Here is a 10,886-nt window from a genome sequence, read left to right as displayed (position 1 = left end):
CTTCCAGTGGAGTAACAGTTCTATGCTAAAAGGATAAATAGTGCTTTCTCAATACTGGAAATTATGATGCAGAAGAACAATAATTTCAACAGAGGCACAACATACAATGTCATTTACTAATCATGTACTTATTTATAGACACTAATGTCGTGTAATCATTAATGTTGCTGGAAAGGGAAGAAGACACTAATTACTGAGTACTTTTAAAGAATCATGAAGTTTTGACCAACAATATGTACTTTACATGTATAATTTAAATGCATACACTCATAAAATCATAACAAAAAATCAAGTTGATAAACATCGCTGTTGGCACACTGAATTTCTTCACTGCCCTTTCATTTCTGTGTCTTCCACACCTTTCTGTTTGCTCCCAGGAAAGGACTGATCTGCTTCCTTTCACTATGCATTCGTTTGCATTTTCTTAGAATTTCATATGAATAATTCATTCAGTATGCGTTAACACATTCTAGTTATTTTCACTTAGTGTTGTTGCTAACATCAGTGGTGATTTCCTTTATGTTGCTGACTATTGTTTTATTTAGTGGGTATATAAAATTTGTTTATTCACGACATGATGGAAAATGGGTTGTTTCCAGTTCAGAGTTACTACAAATATAATTACTTTGTACAGTTTTGAAATTATTCTTTCATTTTTTTGCAAATTTATGTTTCAACTTGGGGTATGGTGAAAGCATAGGAAAAGCTATAACATGCATTTGCCGTTTGAGGAAACTGACAAGTTGTTTTACAAAGTGGCTGCATCATTTCTCATTTTAGAAAGGTGTGAGAATTATTGTTGTGGAATAACAACAATAACACTTGGTATGGCCAGTCATGAGCTTAAGTTATTCTAAGCAATATGTAGTAGTATCCCATTTGCTTTTCTTAAAATATCTCTGATGTTGGGGGCCGGCGCTGTGGTGCAGCAGGTTAACACCCTGGCCTGGAGAGCAGGTTCGAGGCCCAGCTGCTCCACTTCCCATCCAGCTCTCTGCTATGGCCTTGGAAAGCAGTAGAAGATGGCCCAAGTCCTTGGGCCCCTGCACCCATGTGGGAAACCTGGAAGAAGCTCCTGGCTCCTGGGTTTGGATCGGCACAGCTCCGGCCGTTGCGGCCAATTAGGGAGTGAACCTGCAGATGGAAGAGATCTCTCTCCCTCTCTCTCTGTGTAACTCTGACTTTCAAATAAATAAATAAATCTTTAAAAAAAATCTCTGCTGAGTAACATTGTCCACAGTCTTTTGTTTTAATGAAAAATTTACTAGAACAAAATGAAAATACAAGAAACTGCAGAAAGTTGAAGCATACATCTTAATATATTTATTAAACATACATATTTAATTTTGTCATTGTCAATTAAGATGACTTTATGAAACAAAAAAGAATATTTTTGAATCACAAGAAAGTGAACACTAGAAATATTCATTACTTCATGGGTTCAACTTATATAAATTAAATTGAAATAATTAGGATATTTTTCAATACAGAAATATACAGTGAAATGAATGACAAAGTGCCCCAATATATATCCATTGCTTTTGGATTACTAGTTATTTTCTGGATAGAAACAAAGTTTTTGAATATTCAAGCTTATTTTGTTGTGTATATATGTATGTGTGTGTGTGTGTGTATCTCCCTTCTACATTATTTTTTTAATAAAAATATTTACTCATTTATTTAAGACAGAGGGAAAGGGTGACAGAAATCTTTCTTCTGCTGATTCCCTCCCCAGATGGCCACAATGGCCAGGGCTAGGCCAGGTTGAAACCAGGAGACATGAATACTTTCTGGGACTTCCATATGGGTAGCAGGGTCCTAACTGCTTGGGCCATTATCTGCAGCTTCATGGACATATTGGCCAGAAGTTAGTTGAGAAATGGAGCAGCTGGGACTTGAACTGGCACTCTGATATGGGACGTTGGTGATGAAAGTAACATCAGAAGTGGCAGCTTACTCTGTTGAATCACAACTGGGCCCTCACTAAGTATATTCCAAGCCAAGTTGCTTGACCAAAATACCTGATTTATGAAAATATTTATCTTTATAACAAATGTTTTCTTAGCTACAATTGTCACCTTGAAAACAAGTTGCATTACCATGCTGATGAAATCTGCCAGTTCCTTTTGTATAATGTGCTAAAAATTCAATACATTAACCATGGTAAGTCAGACAGCTACCCAAAAAGTGGTAGAGTTATGCAAAGTGCATTAAAGCATAATGTTTTTCTGCATCTGAAAATGAACCAATGAAATAAAACATCACTACAGTTATCCTGGTCTCAAGAAATTACAATTGAGAATTATAATTACACTTCCCTCTTCCCATCTTCAGTCCTTGGCAGGCATTTTGTAGACTGCCAGGCCATTCACTTTGTGTATTTGTTAAACTGAAAAGCAGCCATTAGTCTATGTGTGTGAAGGGTGATGGAGGGAAAAGAAAAGAGTGTGTCTGTTTCAGAAGGACATCTGGGAAGAGCCCAGAATTTCACATCACAAAGTCCGTCCAATATCCTAGATAACTTTCTATGTGATCCCAGTCTGCCTCCATGAAAAACACCCCCAGAGAATCCCTGCTGCCCCAAGCCACTTGGGCTCCGCAGTCTGAAAGCACTGGGAACAAAACAAAGTTGGAGAAATTTCGTGTATTTCACAGTCAGGAAATCCTTTAACCAGAAGAAGAGAGTGGGGGAAAGAATGTTGGGAAGAAGTGGACCCCATCCCCACATAAGCCGCAGGTAGAATGTAGAATGGGCACTCTCTCTCTCTGATATGTCTAAAGAGCAGCCCATCTGGCCAGATGGATGTACTACCTCATTTAATGTTGCAGCGTTGCTTACCGCAACTCTGTCTCTCACCTGAAACCCCTTTTTCTTACGGGAAGACAAGGACCTATATTCCAGCCATCTCTGCTTACAGATTGTACTGGTAAAATGAATGAAGATGGACTTCCTCAGAATTTTAGAAATGAACTGTGCTGCAGACTCTTCTCATTTCTCGGGTACAACCAAATCTTTCTATAAATTAATAGATCAACTGACCGTAAAACTTCTAACAGTGGTAGAAATGTCATCATAGCTGTGATCCATCTGATCACTGAACTGATTTTTGTCCTGGATAGCTTTATGAGATTTTTCTCTTGGAGCACTGCCATCTTTTGTAGTGTCACTCTCACGTCAAAATGCCATCTTTCAAGGACCTCGCCACTTGCTGTATTTGAGATGATTCCCACTTGTTTCTGAACTGAACACTTGTATAACCAATTTTTTAGTTGTTCCAACACAGTATAGGTGCTTTATGAGCTTAGAATCAGTAGTTGCAAATAAAGTGTCTATATGTCAGCATTCAAGTAAAGAGTTCAGATGACTATGCCACAATGATAGAAAATAAGATTGATAACGAGTGAGAACACTGCCACAATTTCGGTGCAGCCTTGCAAGAGTGATAACCCCTGCTCTTAGGTGAGTTGTTGTGCTTTGGCCAGCCCCACAGATGAAGACCCAAATTTACACTCCACAAACAGACCCCAGAGGCTTTCTGGCAACAAGTTTCAAAAATTACAGTGCAACAAACATCTTAATATACTTTTAAAATATATACATTTGTGAAACCATTGATAACATCATTATTATACATATGTATGTCTACCATAAAATTTTCCTCCTGTTGTTACTTTGAAATCCTCGTTTGCATGTCTTGCCAACTTCTCTCCAATCCTAGGAAGTCATAGATCTGCTGTCTGTAAGTATGAGTTTGTCTGAAGTTTCTAGTATTTTATAAAGTTAAACATTACTGCCCTTATATTATCCTTTCTATTTAAAGGATATACTGTTTTGTGTGATTTATGATCAGCCACAGTAAGGAGGTCTATTTCAAGCATGAAAGTCAGATCTTTTCTATAAGCCCATTAAACATTTTATATAATGTAGATTGATAACTCAATGCTGTATTAAGTGTAAAGCAACACATATCTATAGGGAAGTGGTAGAAATTTATGAAAGTTACCATATACATATAATTTTTACACACATACTTTTTATTTCCAAAATGCAAGGATTCCGTTTACATCTTGACATTTACCAGCTGATAAAAAGTTTAAATAATCATATATATGATATAAAAGGGAGAGACTGCATATCATGTGTAAGGTGTTCCTCATCAGTAAAATAGAATTATTATAATATTTGTTTATTGACCACTTATGTGATTCTAGACACTGTACTAAGCTCTTCATATGTCTCTCAAATCAACATCTTATCAACCCTAAGAGTTAGGTATTCATTTTACAAGTAGATTTCATTTTACAAATTAATTTACAAATACAGAACTGCTAAGGGGGGTTTTGAATATTTTCCTGAAATAAAGTAGGAATGACATGCTTACAAGAAAATAGCCTTATCTCTTATCTGACAGGACATTTAGGGCTTCAAAATTCTAACTTGAGCTAAACTTGCTAGCACTGAAATGCATCATTTAAAAAAAATTGGACTTGATTTTTATAGGTCAAAATTTACCAGATTCCTTGAACAATCTAAATGATAAGTGAAATGCTTTATTAATTCCATCTTTACTGTAGGAAATACAGATTAAGATGATGTAATATTTCAACCAAAATACAGAAAACATACATGTATTACATTTACTGGGATTTTCAACTTTCAAAAACTTTATGCTTTTCATTCAACTGTAACATGTAGGAGAATTCATTTACTGAATCTTACAGGAAGGCTGTTTTGGAAAATGAATGAGAAGTGTAGGTCTGAAAATTGGAAATAAAGTGCAAATGTAGCAAAAATACACAATTTTGTTTGATTACAGTATAGGTCAGCCTGGCAGATGAGCTGCTTGAAATAGATGATCAAGACTGTGAGTTAATTCTGTGGCATGCTGAGACATAACTGGCAGCATTTTTAATGCCCTGCACCAGGAAGCACATAATTACTGTTGTGATTATGGAGGATGTGGTGCGGTCTCCTAGCAATGCACTACACATCCTCTCTCTTGAGCACTTTAAGTGCTTCATCTACTCCAATTCATAAAGTTTTGATCCACATAGAAAGTGACAAAATAAAATTCAAAAGTGTTAAAAGCAGTATTTAATTCTTGAGACAGGTCATTCCAATAGTATAAGCATGCATATATATATATTACCCATATAAATATATATAGCCTATATATTATATATTACCTATATAAATCGTATATTGTATATATGATTTATGTAGGCATGTATAATTTAAATATTGGGTTTTAAGATTAATTTTCGGGCCGGTGCCGTGGCTCACTAGGCTAATCCTCCACCTTGCGGCACCGGCACACCGGGTTCTAGTCCCGGTCTGGGCGCCGGATTCTGTCCCAGTTGCTCCTCTTCCATTCCAGCTCTCTGCTATGGCCCAGGAGTGCAGTGGAGGATGGCCCAAGTGCTTGGGCCCTGCATCCCATGGGAGACCAGGAGAAATACCTGGCTCCTGACTTCGGATCAGCGCAGTGCGTCAGCCGCAGCGGCCATTGAGGGGTGAACTGATGGAAAGAGGAAGACCTCTGTCTCTCTCTCTCACTGTCCACTCCGCCTGCCAAAAAATTAATTTAAAAAAAGATTAATTTTCAATCAGTGACTGAATAATACAGGGAGTATCTATTTGCTCTGGAGACAGGATAGTATTACCTTCCAAATAGTTATAGATCTTTTCACATTGCAAAAAAGGGAAGCCATGGTGAAAATGGATTTAAAGTGGAAGCGTGTGAAGATACCTCAAAAATTTCCTTGAAAGATAAAATTGAGAATCCAAGATGGTTGACTAGAAACAGAGCAGTCTGCTCTAGGCTAGGAGAAAATAGTGAAAAAAAAAAAAAAAAGAAAGAAAAGAAAACAGGAGAATGTGTATTCTCCCGGGAGAGTTTGAGTGAAAACTGCAGTGGGGGTTCTGCAGGAGGAGGAGAGACATCATGGATCTGTATGGAACGTAGAAATGTGCAGCAGTGAGCATGGACACAACAAATGACCCCAGAAGTTCTGATCCAGAGAAAGGCCAGCTTTGGAGAGCAAGGTGAGATCCAACTGCAGCGGCCCATGCCACTGGTGATACTGCTGGAGGGACAGCCTAGCAGACAACACTGTCTTTGAGTCTAGCACAGAGTCCTGAGGGTAATGGGGTGACTGCTCACCAAGAAAAAAAGAGAAGAGGCACATCTCTCTTTTTCCATCCCCTCCTCCCCCATAATGGTGCTTGACCACCAGCAGAGAGTGGGTGGGCATCATTTTGAATATAAGTAGGGAGCAGTTGGTGCAGGCCAAATAACCAGAAACTGGCAGTACAGTCGCTATCTCACCAGCAGAGGCAAGTGCAGTAACTCTGGTGCTCCCACCTGGCAACAGATGGGGAGAAGAGCCATTCCACTATTAGTAGCAGCTGTAGAGAGTCTTGTATATGTCCAGAACGATTATGAAAATGAGTATGGCTGCAGCAGACAGGTATTGTGCACATGTGTGATAGGGATCTTTCCAGAGGGAAAAATCTGCACTCCGCACTGACTTTGAGTCTGGCTGGGAGGATTGACAGGGGACTGGGCACACAGATGACTGTGAGGTGCCCTCAAGCTTCTGAACATATCACAGGCTCCAGGGCTCTGGGGCTCAAACCACCTAGGAGGAGCACTCCCAGGCAGCTGGCTCTGGGAACATCTCAGCATGTCTGTAGATGGGACAGGCTTAAGGGAAGGGTGGATCCTCTGCGCCCTATGATGGTGAGATCCCTGCATACTGAGACTGTAACTGCATGAGAGGGCACAGAGTGTATGTAGCTGGGTCTCTGAGCAATCACAGTGGGTGGCTCTACATGCTCAGAGCTCCCTGATTGCCTTGGTGGGTCATTGCATTGGGATCCGAGTTCACACTGTGAACTGCAGTGATCCTTTGTGCATTTCAAGTAGAAGTGTGGGTGAGTGTTCCACCCACTGAGGGATAATACCCAGTAATTGGTCACCTTGGAATAGAGGCTGTGAGGCTGTGATTATGCCAATAGAGGTAACCATACCCTCCCTTCTGTTAACAAGATATCTCCCACACATAACTTTGGTGTCACCTAGATACTTGCCTGATCATTGAGCACTGGCCAGAGCTCCCTGGCCACATCCAGCACACACCTCTAGGTATTCACTGAAACAGTAAACACTCCACTAAGCCACAGCAGTATGGTTCAAAGATAAAAGCCATCAGAGAAAAAAAAAAAAAACAACAAGTATCTCTACAAATGCTTAAAAATAAATACAGAAACTCAAAAAAACAAGATTAAGGAAGTCAACATGACCCCTATGGTGCAGCCACTGTGGACACAGTATGGCGATACCTCAGAAATCTGAATACAGACCTACAATATGACCCAGCCATCCCACTCCTTGGAATTTACTCAAACCAAAAGAAATCAGCACACCCCTATGTTTGTTGTAGTTCAGTTCATAATAGCTAAGATATGTAATCAACCCAGATGTCCATCAACTGATGACTGAAAAAGAAATTATGGTATATACACACTGTGGAATACCACACAGCAATACAAAATAAAATCCTGTCATTTGCAGCAAAATGGATACAACTAGAAACCACTACACTGAATGAAATAAACTAGTCCTGAAAAGACAAATACCATATTTTCTCCCTGATCTGTGGTAACTAATGGAGTACCTAAAAAGTAATCTATAGATCTGAAATTGACACTTTGAAATGTGATGATTTTTGGCAGCCCTGTCTTAATGGTTGAGCAGCAGTGCTTTTTTTTTTTCTCTCTCTCTCTTCATACTATTTGTTAAACTCGTTACTTAGTGTAAGGTTAATCTTATGGCTGTTAAATTAACTGAAAATAGATCTTTGTAAAAAAAAATAAGAATGGGAGTAAGTGAGGGAGGAGAAGGAAGGGTGGGAGCATGGACAGGAGCGAGGGCAGGGTAAAGAGTGTCACTATGTTCCTGAATCTGTAAATATGAAATACAAATAAATCTGTATACCTTAAATACATTTTTTATAAAGATTTATTTTATTTATTTGAAAGAAGTTACAGAGAGAGGTAAAGACAATGAGAGAGAGGGCTTCCATCCCCTGGTTCAATCCCCAAATGGCTGCAAAACAGAAGTTGAACCTAACTGAAACCAAGAGCCAGGAACTTCTTCTGGGTCTCCCATGTGGGTGCAAGTGCCCGAGGACTTGGTGCATCCTCCATTTCTTTCCCAAGTGCATTAGCAGGGAGCTGGATCAGAAGTGGAGCAGCTGGGACTCAAACCAGCACCCATATCGGATGCGGGAGTCATAGACCATAGCTTTAACCTACTACGCCACAGCATTGGCCCACTAAAATAAAAAAAAAAAAAAAGAAAAAGGAACTTTTGAAAAACAACAAAAAAAGAAAATGAAAATTTAGAGATAAGCTTTATTTTGGTACAAAGCATTTTGAAATCAATACACATTGATTTACACAATACATATTTTTGAAGAAGTATTTTCTTTTTTTAAAGTCTTTTTATTTTTCTTTTTTTGTTTGTTATATAGTTGTTTTTTTTTTATTTAATAAATGTGAATTTACAAAGTGCAGCTTTGTATTGTTGTGGCTTCCCCCTCCAACCTTCCTCCCTCCTGTGGCCCTCCCCTCTCCCACTCCCTCTCCCATCCTGCCCTTCATTGAGTCATTTTTAATTACCTTCATATACTGAAGATCAACTTAGTATATATTAAGCAAGGATTTCAACAGGCTGCACTCACACAACCGCACAAGGTATAGGGCATTGTTTGACTAGTAGTGTTGTTTTTAAGTTTCATAGTAGAACACATTAAGGACAGAGATTTATATTTATATAAATATATATAAATATATATTTATATATTTTGAACTTTGTTTGTAGATTACTCTACATTCGCTTTTTTTTTGTAGTGAAGTTCTTGTTTTTGTATTTCTGTGTGCAGCACGTCTTTGAGCAAGTGTTGTAGGGTTGGACGTGTGGATACAAATTCTTTCAGTTTCTGTTTGTCTTGGAAGATCTTTATTTCCCCTTCATTCATAAATGATAGCTTTGCAAGGTATAGTATTCTAGGTTGGCATTGTTTGTCTTTTAAAACTTGAAATATATCATGCCATTGTCTCCTTGCCTGTAGTGTTTGTGATGAGAAGTCTGGGGTGAGTCTGATTAACTTACCCCTGAATGTGATTTGTCATTTTTCTCTGGCACATTTTAGGATTTGTTCTTTGTGTGTCACTGAGCTGAGTGTTGCCACAATGTGTCGTGGTGAATTTCTCTTCTGGTCTACCCTGTTCAGAGTCCTGGCTATCTGTTGAATTTGCATGTTGTTATCCAGCTGCCTTTGTTTGAAGTTTTCTGATATTATTTCATTGAAGACACCTTCCAATCCATTCTCTCTTTCCACCCCCTCAGGGACTCCTATTATCCGAACATTACACTGTTTGATTGAATCTTGTAGGTCTCCGACCGTATTTTTTAATTTTTTAATTTCTTCTTCCTGCGATTGAACTGACTGTATTATTTCTGGAAGTTTGTCTTCGAATTCTGATATTCGGTCTTCTATTTCATCTGTTCGATTTCCGAGGGATTCCACGGTGTTTTTTATATGGTCAATTGAGTTTTTCATTTCCAGTATTTCATTCTGGCTTCTCTTTAGGATCTCTAATCCTTGGGCTTGTTTTTCGTTCAGCTCTCGACACTGTTTCTCATTATTTCTAAGTATTCTGATTATTAATTTTCGGAATTCTTTTTCTGGCATGGTTTCAAATTCTTCTTCTTCTTCAGCCTCTGTTATGGTTGGTTTAGCCTGCTCCATTGGCGAGTTCATATGTTCTTCTATATTCTTATTGTGGGTTTTTGTTTTGTTTTTTGGCATTCCGTCTGGGTGGTTTTTCAGGTTGATTTCCCCCTGCTATGGGCTGCTGTGAGTCTGAACCAATATCCAGTGTAAGCAGGCTGCTCTGCCTTCTAGAGTTTGTTTGTTTATTTTTTACTTACTTACTTACTTACTTATTTATTTATTTTTTGTAACTTGAGTGGACTGGTGTCAGGTTTCCTTGTTCCTATGTTCGCCCTTACGTGTCTGTGCCTGGGGTTCATTGGTCAGCCACTCTCTTTCACTGTACCTCCTGCGTGAGGAGTGTCAAGTAGCTCCAGACCACCTTTGGACTCTGCCCCTGCTGCTTCCTCCTTTGGAGCAGAGGCAGTCACCTTTAAGCCCGAATGTAAACAAACAAGATGGCTGCTTCCCGCCCACTGCAGCTCCGACTTGGGGGAGGGATCCTGGATTGTTCAGTCCCACAATCAGACCCCCTGAATCGCTCACTCTTTCCGCAGGCGTTACTCACTCTATTCCGTTTTCTATTTCCTCCCCCACTCAGTCGTGCGTGTCTCAGTGTCCATCCCAGGGTGGGTTGGGTGAGGGGCAGTGGCCACTGCTACAGCAGTGCTGGGTGGGCGCCCTGTCTCACCTCGGCTTCCAGCGCTGGTGTGTACACACTCCTGCTGGTGTCCTGCTCCTCAGGCGTCCACATCCTCCTCGCAGGTCCACCCTGTCTCCCCTGTTTCAGAAGAGCTTCCCTTTCCCTGAAACTACAAATTCTCACCCCTCTTCGAACCTTCCCTTTCCGGACCAATGGTGTGCTCCCTCCTTATTCCGCCATCTTGGAACTTGATCGACATATTTTCAAAGATGTAATAAATGAGATTGTAGTCATTTGAATTTTCAAATGCTTAATTTTAGCATTTATTATCTATAGCTTCCCTTTAAAATGTGAACTCTTCCTGTATGTTTAAAAAGCATTAATTGTGGGGAAACATAGCAAATGTTGGCCACTCTATCTGTTGTTTTGCTTCCTGTCATTTCACTTAACAATGGTCAAT

At 39.4% G+C, this 10,886-nt stretch overlaps 1 pseudogene; it reads right to left on the bottom strand.

The window, feature by feature from the left end:
• Window positions 1-2,912: 2,912 nt before the first annotated feature.
• LOC127482810 (mitotic spindle assembly checkpoint protein MAD2A pseudogene) lies at window positions 2,913-10,685 on the bottom strand (annotated as a pseudogene).
• Window positions 10,686-10,886: the final 201 nt, after the last annotated feature.

This window comes from Oryctolagus cuniculus, chromosome 4 (genome assembly GCF_051225735.1).
Source record: "Oryctolagus cuniculus isolate XC-2025 breed Fujian yellow rabbit chromosome 4, ASM5122573v1, whole genome shotgun sequence".
Taxonomy (NCBI): domain Eukaryota; kingdom Metazoa; phylum Chordata; class Mammalia; order Lagomorpha; family Leporidae; genus Oryctolagus; species Oryctolagus cuniculus.
The sequence above is the reverse complement of the archived record's forward strand: the minus strand, read 5'-3'. Positions and strand labels throughout refer to the sequence as shown.